Consider the following 15,644-nt stretch of genomic DNA (forward strand, 5'->3'; position numbering starts at 1 on the left):
TCAATTTATTCATGCTTTTATTTTAACAATTTTATTTTTACTCATTTCAAACACTTAAAAATTTATTTATTTCACTTTATTTTACTTTATCCAATTTATTCTCTATTTAATTATTCAAACTTATATTCGAAAATTTAATTTTTTCTTTCTTTTATCTATTTGATTTTATTATCTTAGTGTCATAATTTTATTTTCAGTGTTAGCTTATTTTTTCATTTTTAGTTTATTTTTATATTCCATTCAACCACTCAAAAATTATTTATTTCACTTGCTTTAGTTCACTTTATTTCCATTGATATTATTTTTTAGATTCAAGCCTTTCCAACTTATTCCATATTTTACTTTTATTAATTATTCAAACTTTTATTCAAAAATTTTAATTTTTCTTTATTTTATCTATTTGATTTTTATTATCTTTGTGTCAACATTTTATTTTCTTTATTTTTTTATCGTTACTATTCATCTATATCGTTATCTTTGTTATTTTATTTGTATTATATTTGTAATCATTCGATTTTTATTTGTTATATTATTCTATTTTTATTCACTTAAAATTGTTTATTTTGTCGTTTGAATGTTTTACATTTCTTAAATAATATATATATATATTAATTAAAATGTTATGTGAATAAACTTCACGCGTAGTTGAAAAAATTAGACAGACTACAAGTTTATTCAGTTCAAATATTTATTCATATCAAGATATCGATCGCATGCTCGGTAAGTTTATACATTTGTTTGGAATTTGAATTGATCCCTTTTATCGTCGGTGTGTTATTGACAAAAACACGAATGTCATAAATTGTATTACATTTCGTAAAAAAACACCATCACCAAAAGGTTGGGAACGAGAACAGTTTCCTCTAAATTTGAAGTTGGGGTCGTCGTACACATTCAATGCAAGGCTAGATAAAGTGATAATTATAATCACGGACACAGCGATGATCCCGATCAAGGCTTTCCCGGTCTCTTCACGGCTAAAATATTTTATCTGGGCCGTCACAGCGCTATCCTTTGACACGTCTTGCATAACTCTGTACGTATCACGATCTCCACTGGAAGTGACAAATGCTAGCGGGATTTCAGCAATTAATATGCTTCATTATGAAAAATCGACGCGGTCTTTCTAGTGTTAAACTGTATTTACGTTGAATTGGGTATGAAAACCGTGTCTCTGACATGTCTCAATGAATAAAATTTTCATAACTTAAGAAAATATTCATTTCCTGCCTTTTTATGGAATATCAATGTTTCTTACATTTCTGCTGAAAAGATTTCTAATGTTTATCAATCCGGGAAGTTACTCCGACTTACGTACTATAAAATATTTTATCTGTATGCTTATTCGAGTTTTTTTTTTCATGAATTTTACGTTCCTTAGCAGACATTGTTACCACGAGAGGCATGTTTTTTCCAATAGTGATGAGAATAAGAAAAGGCTAAAAATAAACTACTGTATCTGATATGACTGGTGTCAACTAAAGAGTGGACATGACATTTTAACTTTGATTCTTTCTCGCACCAATTTTCTCAGAAGCATGTGTGTATTCAATAAAATAACAATACTTTTATAACAAAAGGGATAAATAACATGAAAAAATGATAAAAAACTTAAAAATGATGAAAGTGTTAAAACTCATAAAAATGATTTAAAAAAAAAATCCACAAGGAATTTTTAGCCAGCAAGACTTTCAAAATGAAAGTCATTTTTTACTGTTTCTAAATCGCATGTTATATCGTGACTTAGAACGTGACCTACGTGAGTGACACTTATTACTTTCAAAGGTCACGCTTAGAATGACCAACTGAGCACATTATGCCTCCCTAACTATTCAGTGTGAATCCATTGTTTCTTTCATAAAAGCTTTCACAGTGAATGCTTTCCAAGATCAGTTTTTGGTTACCAATCTTTAATTCCGACATATTCAATTTCTCGAGATGAACGAATTCTCAGCTATTTTCTCTCATTCAATTTACTACCTCTTTTACTAATTTTAACATATTCTATTTCAAATGAAATGACATTTATTATTTTTATATATACAGAAAAAAATTGAATTATGAGAAACATATATACCATCTACAGAAAAATGCCTGTACCGACGATTAAAAAAATTACATTGTTATTAAGGGATAAATAAAATATTTACAAAATTAACAAAAAAATATAAAAAAACACAAGACAAAATTACTGATGTCAAATAAAAAATAAACACAGAAAAAACACAAACAAACACAATATATAAGGGAAAATTCTTAATTTATGATGAAAAATGCAAGAGAAACAAGACAAATTTTACGTTCACATAAAATTCCAAGATTTAACGAAATGAAAATGATTTTTTCAGCTGTTGTCGTAACGTACTCCGGATATCACGCTATAAAACGAAATGGGTTTTTTATATATATAAGTTATAGAGATGTTTAGTTTATGGTGTATGGATGAGATGAATGATGTTTTTTCAAAACTAAATTGTTCAAATGGATAAAGTATTCACGTAATTTTCGAATGATGTTCAATATGATGAGACTTAATAAACCTCTTTTATTATTTCAATGCATTAATTCCTTTTGACATATTTTCTTTGATTTCGTGATTTTTCCCCTTTTCAAATTACCGATTTTTGATAAAAAAGACACAGGTGTATCATTTTCATCAACTTTTTTAACAGAAAATACTTTAATTACCGTGAGCTAATAAAATACGAATTCGATTATTTTACTGTTCGTATGCTCATTCAAACTTTTCCTTGGACTCATCATCCGCGACGTTTCAAAGAATTATTTTCCGATAAAACTTGCATTTCCGATGAAAAGATTTTTCGTCGAGGTTTCTTCCTGCTATATTTCTATTGTTTATTAACCCATTGCCGTGAAGTCACTCCAGCTTTAATACTATAAAATATTATCTTTGTATATTTCTTCGTGTTTTTTCATGAATTTTACGAGTCTCAGCAAAATTACATCGGTACTTGATAACTCTCATATCGAATTGTTGAACATCAAACCCCCCATACCATTAAATACTCAATATTTCTCACCCATATGGGCGTTAATGCTGAGAATAATACTTTGATATAGACAAAATTTATCACTTTAAATTCACTTTGAACGTATACGCCTGATAAAAAAAATTTATTACCCATACTAGACTGTTGAAAAAAACGATTAGGGCAACAAAATTTGGGCGTTCACTCTTAACTTCGAGAACTCTGATGTCCTATATTACGACACAATCTTGACCAATCGATGGGTTTGTAATCCAAGAATGTCGTTCAGAACGGGTACAAATTTAGGTGAAAAGACGGCATACATCATCAATAGTGGAAGAGAAATTATATCAAGCACAAATATTATAGAAAGGCGTTTATTCAGTAAAATAATTATACTTTAAAATAAAAGAAATCATTGAAAATGATAAACATGATTTAAAAAAAACATTGAAAATGATTAAAAAAAAAACAAAAAAAAAAAAAACCAAACCCATAACATTTCCGGTGGCGCCATCTAGCGGCGGAAATTGGCATTAATGTACCTCAAGCGACGCGTATACTACTCCCGTCACATCCGATCGCCATCAATTCGTTCGTATCAAAATCTTGCTTCAAAAAGTCTAGGATTGATGACTTTATATCCCTTACTCTACTACTCTCTTGGAGTTGTGTGACCGAGATGAATTGACTTTAAGTAATTAATTGACATAAAGTTATGTGTTCTTCAGATATTGTTCTTCTATGGAAAGAATCACCTTCTTTGACATTAGCTAACATTTTGTCTTTTCGACCATCAAAATATATTCCTCGCACATTTTGTTCTAGGAATTTTATCTTGCAAAAGAACTCTCTGTGATGCTCTTTCGCGCCTTATTTTCATCCGGTCTATTGTCATATTTGGCTTCTCTTTCGTCAATAATCCAACATCTTTCAGCACAGCATTCACAGCAACTGCAGCTGATCGATCAGACACACCAGTTCTATCACAAGCAAGAGGAACATTTGGTAATTCAGTTCTCATCGGAGAGGATGATGGTAGAACTTCAAAAGCAAATGAAGTACTTGCTTCGGCACCGATTGATGGACCAGCTTCAGTACTGGCAGATGGAAATGCTAACTTCAACGGTAAACTGTGTTTTGGCTCATATAGATCACTTTCCTCAGAATCGTTGGATATAGATGTGCTTTCAGTGGTTGATGAACTAGTTTCCGCCGTTTCTTCTTGAGATGACTCCAAACGGGATACCATTTTCATTTTCCTTTGTTCATTGTTTTTCGATTTCTTCGTTGTTAGGACATCTGCTCGACCAATGGCCATCTTGCGTGTGCTTCTTTGATCTTGCAAGAAATCTCGCTCTAAATTTGTGACCTTTCTCAACTTGTTACACTTAAAGTTCTTAAAATCACATTTGCATGCTGTAATGTCGAACGATTTCCGTGCTTCGCACTGAAAAGACTTCAAGTACAACTTGAAAGTTTAAGAATCTTTCCTTTTTTTCATATTTTTCTGAAGGTTCTTGTATTTACAGTAAATGTCTTTGAAAATTTTGCATATCCGTTGGTGAGAAACCGTAAGAATTGAAGCAGTTTTCCAAATATTTTATATCTTTGGCACGATAATTTCAAGAATGTCTGCAATAGCTCGATCTTTTCTTGATTGCTGTGCCTTCATATTACGTTGAGTCAGCAAATAACAAAGCTTAACATCACCATAGGTGCGTGAGACCCGAGAATCCCACTCTTTAGGGGATTTCCTAAAATGTCACAACAATAAAAGCTTCTGGTCATCATTTTGACTGCTGCTATACACCCTCGCAGTTAAGGGGTAAGATTGAAGATGAATACTGAAAACAAGGGAAAAACATCCAGTTCACTAAATGAATCACGTGTTCAGGGGAATAGGAAAGCCTCCTCCGCGGTGCCATGTTACAGAATTCTACACATGCGTAAAACTTCAGGGGCGATGAGGAACCTCAAGAAGTTTGAATTTTGGGGAAAAAAATTGAGAATGATATTTCTTCACATAAAGGAATATTTTAAGTTCTATTACAATGGCAATTTCGAAATTTTTTTTTCGTTCCACCCTATTATACACCCTCTAAGTCACTCTTAAGGTTACACATTCTCTAAATCACTGTCATGTTCGCACACTTTCTTGCTCACTGTTTTGGTCATTCACATGCTTGAGCACTGTTTTGGTTGCTCACATGCTTGCCTACTGTTTCAGTGACCCACCTGAAACATTACTTGCACGCTCTCTAGGTCACTCTTGTCATTTACATGCTCTTGTGCACAATCTGGGTCACTCTTTTGCCATTTACATGCTTACGCACAATCCGGATCACTCTTTCGCTCACTCACTGCTTGCCCACTCTTTTGGGGTTGGCCCATGCGTGAAGACGGCACTGTACACTTCCACCTTGCAAAAAGGAACACCAAGTACATCACAAAACAAAATAAATATTTATATAATATTTAAAAGAAACTAAATATATCGTTAAAAGTCATTATATAGCGCCTAATTAAAACCGAAACAAGCGTTCCGAAAAGTGTTTTCGGGTCAGCACATTTACAGGCAAAAAATCGGAATGTCCCAAAAAACCGGGACTATGGGGGAATAAACCGGGACAAATATGGTGAGCCTATGTAGGAGTGTCACACCGATAAATTTTTTTTGCCCAAAAGTTGGGAATGGGTCACGCTTCAAAAAGTTTGGGGACCACTGGCGTAAAGAATGACCGTGTCAGGTATTCAAAGTCGGATAGACAGCGCCTTCACTTTCAACCCATCTCACTAATGACAGAAAATTGCAGTATAGCGATATGGCCAGAGTTGGTGTTTGGTGAAGTAGTAGGTATTCAAAGTCAAAAACCCATCCCTTTTTCGGATCTCCTTGAAAAGAATCGCCGGTGATATATCAAAGGAAATATCGATTTTATGCACCAGAAGAATGAATTCTAATCATTGTGAGTTATATATTTTGGCATTAGCTTCTTAATCTTTTTGTTCTGGATGCTCCGGACGACGATGATGATGATGAATCCGCTTTTGTTGAATTTTCCGATATCGATCTATTTTTTTGCGCTCAAATAAATCTTCTAACATCGAAGAAAAAGCTTCACGTGTCTTCTCTCAAAAACTTTTTTTTTTTAGTAAGATCAGTGTGGAAATCACCTCTGTATATCTGTATTTTCCTCTGCACCCATTAAACAGTTAGTAGACCATGAGGCTATTCGAATAGACGTCAAAATCAGCATCACTCGTGAGGGACAAACACTAAATGATCCCCATAGAGATCAATGTTAAAATAGTCGATTTTAGCTTAGAAATGCGGAAATTTAGTGGGGTTTTGCGCCACATCCGTAATTTTAAAAATTGAATTGAATTTTTGATTTTCGAAATATTGAGTTTGCTTAGAGATACGAAGCCTGGAAAATTAAATATAAAATAATTAGCCAGACCCACTTTTGAGGTTGATATCCATGCAATAACATTAATTTCAGCTTTAATTTCAGCTCAAGCACGAAAATAAGAATTAATGTCTCCGTATTGTCTTATACAGGGTGATTATAAAAAAACTATCCCGACATATGGGTCCCTAACTATCATACCATTCACAGAAACTGAATGAAATTTTGGCATAAGGTATTTTGATGTATGCGCTCAAGAATGATATGGAAAACAACAGTGTCACTCTAACAGTTACGGTTACAGTGAGAAAATTTCGAAAATATCAAATGGCAACACCAAGTTTTTTGTATTGGAATGTGATCTCCATTGTGAAAAACCCTAAATAGCGTTCGAACGGCAACTGTAGCGTGAAAATCACCGGCGGTAGATAGGCTAAAAGTGAGGACAACCAATAAGGACAGAGAAGCAGCAGAAAATAAAGCATTTTATTGTGTTTTCCACATGACCTTGTGGAGGACTAATCAGGCCTTGTGGGATCTCAGCCGAAGAAACGGTGTGACGAATGAAACGAACATTAATGATCTGGTGCACGGCAAAGTCCTTTTTACTTTTTCCTTGCCTAGCTCCGGGGATTTTCGTGCTACAGGTGCCATTCCAACGCTATTTAGTGGTTTTCAGTATGGAGATCGCATTCCAATACAAAAAGCTTGGTGTTGCCATTTGATATTTTCGAAATTTTCTCACTGTAACCGTAACGGTTAGAGTGACACTGTTGTTTTCCATATCATTCTTGAGCGCATACCTCAAAATACCTCATGCCAAAATTTCATTCAGTTTCTGTGAATGGTATATAATAGTTAGGGGATCCTATGTCGGGATAGTTTTTTTATAATCACCCTGTATTATCCAATTGCATCTCAATCCATATAGTTTAGGATGTTTTGAAATTAATTATGGGGCCCATATAAATTACATTGAAGAAATTCCGCAGCTTTAATCAAGAATTTTTTGAAGCAAAAACAGGCAAATCGATAACTTGAAGTTAAAAAGAAAAATTTCGAAATATCTAGCTCCCATTAAAAAGGGAAAAACTATTCATTTCTATGTTTCTTTAATTCAGATTTGTTTCTTTCATGAGTCGCACAGGAAGTCGCCATATTGGTTACCTTGCATGTCCCTCAAGAAAGAGGGAAATATCACGTGATCCAAAAAGCCTCATTGTTAAAAGGGTATAACGAATGTGGATTATTAGAAAAATGTATTGTTCCAGAACCATGGCAAACATTGCTCCAGCTGAGAAAGCCAGACTAGATTGACCATATTCCCTCGGGGAAAATACTGGAAATCGAGGTCTTAACACTACGACACGTCGCCAATTATCACCAAAAAACTTACCAAACATGGACAAAGTTGCCAATTAAGGTTGACATCGCTAATGGTGGAAGTTAAGAGCTACTGAAAATCGCAAGGGGTTTAACTATAAACGACTTCCCCAGGCGGAAAAGTTTAGGGTGCGAAAATTTTAGGTGGTAGCAAAGAACACCGTTATAAAATAATCGAGTTTTAAAGTTTGTGGGGGGGGGGGGGTGTCACGGTGGTGGCAAAATTTTGTTAAAATAGTTTGGCGTTTTGTTAAAATCACAATATGACCATATTTTATAGAGGGAAAATAGGGAAATTCGGGACCCTGAATACGTAAAATCACCAACACTTATGTCATAGTAATCTAAACTAGAAATTATGACTTAAATAAACTTAAAAATTTCTAAATGGCGGGAAATGAAGCGCTGCTACGAATTGCTGTGCATTAGAAAGAAATTCGTGAAAATAGCGTTACACCGTGACCTTCGAAAGCAATACGTGTCACTCACGCAGGTCACGGTTAAACACACGACAAATATGTGAACTTAATATCCATGTCTTTGGTCACAATTATACCACGGGCGTATACAGGATCGACCTTTTTTTTTGGGGGGGGGGGGAAAGCACAAAGAATTTCTTCTAGAGTAATTTTCACAGTTGAGATATTCGAATTCAAAATCGGAAAAAGGTTGGGAAAAGGACAGAATAAGATTGAAATAACTGTTGTTATTAACTGTTGTAATAACTGATGAAATTAAAAATCCCGCTAACGTAGATTGTTACGGTGACGCCATTCAAACAATAAATCATCTCTATAGCAGAGGTCTTCAACCTTTATTTTTTTCTAGTCGCGAGCACTGCTTGTACTCATCATCAAAAGAAGAGCGAGCACCCTTACGGCAAACTTGGCACGAGAATGCAAGAAATCAGGATGATTTCAATCCTTGAATGTAATTTGTTCAAGGTGTTTAATCGGGGCCGTCTTAAGAGCATCATGGGCCTCCGGGCTGAGTGATCTTCACTGAGACCCTACCTGTTAAATTATCGAAAAATTCAACTACTTCTCATTTTTCTGAGGCCCCTCTTCTCTTGAGGTGCTCGGGTGGGCCCCCTTTCGTTAAGACGGCACTGTGTTTAATTGGAACGTTGATCAAGTGCTCGCGAGCACAAAATCGGACACTGGCATCGAGTACTCTGTCTGCTAAAGGGAGCGCCACGGTGCTCGCGAGCAACGGGTTGAAGATATATATATGCCTGATCTATACAGCGTCTAAAGACATGGGCGTCCTCATCCAGTGATAATGGTGACGTCACAGTGCTCCGTGATGGCGGGTATGATGGCTACGCATTTACTGTATCTTGCACGCGTAAGCTATTCAAAACCATTATTTCTTAAAGTTTAACGATTTATTATTTTCTGTTTTCAATAGTAATGCATGGACGCCTACTAGATATTCTCAACGTCTGTGAAAGAATCCATGGACACACATTATGTATAATATCAACATTTACTACACATAATATTATAAAGTAAAGCGGGATTATAAGATAGAGATACAAACGTGCGTACGGTACGACGGCCGAATACAAAGCTGCATTAAGAGAGAACTTTCAAGCGGCTTTGGCCGAATAGCAACTGTCAAATAGTTCACATTACCGCATGAGGGCGCTGTGCTAAATACGGAAATTACATTCCATAACATCAACAGATATATTCTTGTCTTTGTGAAGTAAGTGAAATTTTAACGATTTTTTTTTTTTCAGGATTTCTTCGAGGCATCGTCGGCCATTACCGGGCTCACAAAGGTTACCACTCATAGTGATGAAGGCCTCCGCATGGGTTGCAAAGTTCACCTGTAACGTCACGAGAGTGGTCCGATAAGACTACCTAACAAGTTTGCCACATTTTGAAGCACAGCGTCCTATTTCGTTTTTTCTTATTTTGGCGTAGAATCTTCCGGGTTGGCTCACAAATACCGCACTGTGATTGGATGTTGGGCATAGGAATCACCAACTCTGCTCCCGATCGTTTCTTTTCCGCATAACGATGATGTACTAGCTCGTACAGCGGAATTATTTTCTCTGAATATTCGTAAGTGAAGATGATCACACAACTTGCGTGACGTCACGAGCGGCGTGCGGAGGCCTTCTTCCGAGAAGCCCGCTGGTATTTCTAGGCTTCCTAACATGACCAGGTACAGACCAGACAAAGATAGAGAACAAAAAATAGAAACAAAACTAGTTTTAGAACAGAGAAGCTGGAGGACAAAACAAAATGAAAAGCAGTTTTTTTTTTTATACTTATCGCCAAGCAGCGCGAGAGGCGACGAGTAGCCAACTGTAGTCATTTTTAATTATTTTTTGTGACTTTATAATTATTGCATTCCGCTGTAAATTCTTCTGGATGAGAGTTGACTATACTCAAATTTTTCCATAATTTTTTGAGGACGACACCTTGATACCCTTTCCTTGTAAGGCAATGTTCAGGTGGAAAAAATGTTGAACTTGACAAATGTATGACATGAATATCAATCGATATATCTATAGCCATAATCATCGCTACGCAAGCAATAAAAATTAGCTTCATATATAGGAAAAAAAAGGGACATTTCCAGGACTCACTCACTGTAAATACTACCAATGTCCGCCAAGGATTGCATTTTCCACTCCAAAATCGTTTTCGTGACAGGAATTTCTTGGATTGTTTGTGGAGTTCATAAGATATAGGGTGGAATGACCAAATAATGATCATGAAGGAGACTCCATTTTCTTCTGAAATTCAAACATACTTGTATGAGAGAGAGATTACGAACAAGAAAGAAAGCATCAGTCGACTTTTCAATGTGTACTTTTTGTGAACGAGGACATTTATTGCAAAGCGTATTTTGAACTTGCCACGGAAGAAAAAGCAAAGTTAATGGATTTCTCTATTTCTCTTGAAATTTTTTTTTGATCACGCTCAAAGAAATGAAGAACTTTGCGCCAACGCCTTTCCCATACCTGGAACGGATCCACTGGGAATATCAGTTCCAAGGGACAACGCCCAATCTGTACGAGAAGTACACTGACACGGATATAATATGTAGTGCACACACACACATTTCGGTGGTACAATGACACGATGCCAAAACTTTGATCGGGACATCACGCCCCCGCGGATTTCAATTATATACTCGATAATCCACCCCCGAATGACTTTTATGGTCCATCTAAGAAAGTTTTTCTCATATAAGCATACAAGCCACATATTACGCCAAAAATCCCGTAATTTTTCTTTAATTAAGCCCCTTCCCTCACGATATATATTATGACAATCAAGGTCAGCCCCAGAGGTTCTTAACCTTTCTGTGTCCCACACAGAGGCGTATTTACTGTTTTGCCGCCCTTGTCCCATTCTATTCTAATAATCTTTGACTACTTATTCCTCGAATTCACCTCCTTGAGTAGTACCCAACTTGGCCTCCCGTTCCTGAGAATACGCCAGTGTCTGTGAGTCGCTCTTTGGGTCACTCACATGCTCATGCTCTCTCTACGTCACCCCTTTGGTCATTCACGTGCTTGTACAATCTTCTGGCCACTTACATACTTGCGCACGCTCTAGGTCATGATTTTGACTGCCCACTGGCCTGGTTCCTGGCCCTCTAGGTATTTTTGGTCATTCACATGCTTGCGACCACTCTAGGTCACGCATTTGATCACTCACCGACATGGTTCCTGGTTCTCTAGGCATTTTTGGTCATTCACATGTTTACAACCACTCTAGGTCACGCATTTGATCACTCACCGACATGGTTCCTGGTTCTCTAGGCATTTTTGGTCATTCACATGTTTACAACCACTCTAGGTCACGCATTTGATCGCTCACTGATTAGGTGCCTTGCTATATAGGTCACTCTTTTGGTAATTCACATGTTTGCATACGCTCTAGGTCAGGGGGACCAATCCCAGGTGCCAGGTCACCACAGTGACTAGAAAATTAGCATTGGTGCCTAAAATTTTAGATGTTCGATTACTTTTTAACTGGAGTGTTAGGGCAACACAAAATTTTTGGAAATTATATATCAGTGTGTCTACCAACACAGAAAAGGGTTGCTGAGTCCTTGGCTTCTAATCAATTTTGTTGACGCCTAAATTATGTTTTGGTTTGTCAAGCCCTGCTCTAGGTCACTCACTGACCTGGTCCCTCACTCTCTAGGCCGAGGTTGATTTATGATTTTGTGCTCTTCTCCCATTATACTAATTTTCTCGGCCACTCATTCTTCAAATCTGCTGTCCCTCCGAACTTATCACCCTGGGCTATAGCCCGCCAAACTCCCCTGTAAATGCGTCACTGGTACCACAGATCCTTTGTGTCAATAAGACGACAGCCAGAGGGACCCAGCCGTCTATAAGGCCACAGAAACCTTCATAGAACTATATTCTGCATATAATAGTGCAAACACAGTAAGACAATTGTCTTGTCCAAGCGCTCACGGACCCCCTGAAAGCTCTCCAAAGACTTCAATATTTCCCGGTGGTTCTTAAACAAGGCTAAAGAGCAAGGCATCAGGTCAGTGAACGATTGAAATAGTGACTTAGAGAGCGCGAGAAAAACCTGGAGATGAAAGAATCACGTAATTGAGTGACCAAACCGAAATAGTGGCCTAGAGAAAGAGTAAAAATGGGCGTGACCTAGAGAATGTCTAAGCATGGGAGTAACCTAAATAGTGTAGGCCTAGAAGTATGCGCGTGACCTAGAGAATGTCTAAGCATGGGAGTAACCTAAATAGTGTAGGCCTAGAAGTATGCGCGTGACCTAAAGAGAGAGAGACCAGATCGGTGAGCGACCAAAAAGTGATCTAAGCACGTGCAAGCATAGGAGTGATCAAAACAAATAAGCAAGTGAATGACCAAAGAATAACCTAGAGAGCGAGAAACCAGGTCGATTGGCGACCAAAAGAATGACCTATAGTGTGTACAAGCATGTGAGTGACGAAAACAGTGTGCAAAGGTACAAATGGCCGAACAGATGACCTAGGCAGCGAGCTACCAGGTCAGTGATTGACCAAACAGCGATTTAAAGAGTTTGCAAGCATGTGACTGACGAAAAAAATGACCTAGAGCATATGCAAGCATATGAATGACAAAAACAGTGCTCAAAATGTGAATGACCAAAAGAATGACTTAGAAAGTGAGGTTCCAGGCCAGTGAACGACTAAAAGAGTGGCCTAGATCATATACAAGCATATGAGCGACCAAAACAGTGAGCAAGCATGGGAGTGACCAAAAAAATATTTACAGGGTCTGGGACCAAGGACAGTTAATATTGATCAGGTAAAGTATCCCCCTCGTAAAGTACTGCCCAGGGCAGTAAATTTGAGGAATCGGACTAGAATGGAAGAATTGCAGAAAAATCGTTACAGCCCACAAGTAGGCAAAACCATAATTCCGCCAAATTTGGCCACTCGCAAAATCTTATTATGCACTTGATATTGACTTGACTTGACTTATTATGCTCTTGGTGCCCATGTGTTAAGACGGTCCTCGTTAGGGCCCTAAGTAAGTTTGTCTGTCCGGGACAAATAGAATTGGTAAAATGGATCTGCTTTCAGGTACCGAATAAAATTTCCAACAATAACTAATGTTTAGGGTTTTCCTGGCCTTTCATCCGTTAAAACATGGGACCATTAGTCATCAAAACGATGGCTTTTCTGGTCATCGATTCAGCCGTAAAATGGTTCTCCGATAACAAAGGCACCATTTTTTTTTTTTTGGTCACGTGACACCAAAAATAAAAACGACGAATGCCCTCGAAAGAGACGATCCAACAACACAATACCGAAATTCTATGTAGTTAATCGATTGTGAAGATGACGCCGAACACATTCAGAGCATTAAATCATGTTCACATAATACATGACAGATGATTCATATCGTATGTAACGCCATCATGTATCAATGTCAGCACGAATTTTCCTGTCCGAATCGAATTCCGGAGCACCTCTTTATCCGAAGGTCTGCTGGGAAACTCATTCCGGGAACGAGGCATAGAGATCGAATTAATTTTTCTTTCATAAACACCTTCTAGAATGATTCTCGATATGATGAATGGCCACAATGCTATTATCAATATCTGTCGATTCTCTTTTGATGGGCGTCCTGAAGAATGGCCCCCACCAGATCACGGCCCAGGAGTCGCAGGTGGTACCATGATAATGAGATTGTCATGATCGCATTCCCCCCTTTAACATAATTTAAAAACCACACTTTTTTCACACCAGGGGAAACAACACCTCTAGTTTCTTTCTTCTCCTGACAGGACTTCTTAAGACGCACGACTTTCTTTTATATTTAGAAGGTGCGTACACAGCCTTTCTACGGCGTAGCTGTCTGTCAACACATTCCACGAACAAAAGAATACCACCCCCACTCTTACACGTGCCCGTTTGAACCAATAGAAACGTTGTTGGTTGTCTCTCAGGCGATCGTACTTAATTGGGCTGGCCATATTTCCTAGAGAGAAATACGGGAAATTGTGATTCCAAATACGGAACATCGCCAATTATCGCCAAAAATGACGCCAAAACCAAAAAAAGTTGCCAAATATTGCCGAAGTTACGAAAAGAATCACAAAGGCGGGAAATGAAACGTTACTGCAAATTGCAGTGGATTGAAATGAATTCCACAAAAAAAAAAAAGAAACGTTCACCAAGACAAATGTGGGAGATTAATATTGTCATTTATAGTTGTAATTATCATTTATGGAGTTGAAAAATAATTTCTATCTTTGACTTCAATAAAGAATAAATATTCAATGGCTTCGTGTGTGTAAAATACGGGAAAAACCGGGACATTTTTGCTTAAAAATCGGGACCGCAAAAAATAACCAGAAAATACCGGGACTGTCCCGTGAAATACGGGACGTATGGTCACCCCATACTTAATCAATGTTAATCAATGAGAGGAGTTTTCAACCGATTGAGAGTTAGTACCAAAGCCGCTTGAAAGTTAAAGCAGTCTTAATGCAACTTTGGTCACACTTTCTCTCACGGCAAGACTCTGAGCCGGTAAGACGGTAACCAGTTGATCGACCTGCAAATCATATATTTATATGATTTGTATATATATATATATATATATATATATATATATATATATATATATATATATATATATATATATATATATATATATATATATATATATATATATATATATATATATATATATATATATATATATATATATATATATATATATATACAGGGCCTTTGTAATTTAAGGGTATGTTGAATATTGGAAACTAGCTTGATTCCCGTATTTGTACAGAAGTAGCATGATTGGTCATTCCAGTTCGTCAGGATAAGAGTGAGATATTTTAACTACTGTAATACACAGCACGTTTTCAAACCACTTTGAAATAAAAGGGAAACTACTGGACAAAAAGGTAATCAAACTTGGCAATAGTTTGCAGGAAGTCATGGGATTCAATTTTCCTCAAAAAACTAAATAATAATAAATAAATAATTCGAAAACTCACCACCAGTGGGGAATGGCGCTGTATGCAATATTGTTAAACGAAATAAGACATGAAGACATCCACCTGAGGACGGGGCTTCACTTCACATTGGTAGCCTACATGCGTCAAACAGTTACTTCAGCACCATTTCACGGATGACCGGAATATAAGCCGACACTTCCTCATTTCTTGGCCACCCCGGTGACTTCCGGCCTATAGGGTTACCTCAAAGCCACTGTTTATGGTGGTAACATAAACAATTTGGCGGAATTAAAAAAATGCGATACACCGATACATGTCCGTAACATTCCTCCTGATACGCTAAGAGCTACTGCTGAGAACGCAGTAATGCTATTTCACATGCGTTCAGAAAAATGGTG

Source organism: Pholcus phalangioides, unplaced genomic scaffold, assembly GCF_987345545.1.
Source record: "Pholcus phalangioides strain wild (caught in Gottingen) unplaced genomic scaffold, Ppha-v1.0 ptg000008l_1, whole genome shotgun sequence".
NCBI classification, from domain to species: domain Eukaryota; kingdom Metazoa; phylum Arthropoda; class Arachnida; order Araneae; family Pholcidae; genus Pholcus; species Pholcus phalangioides.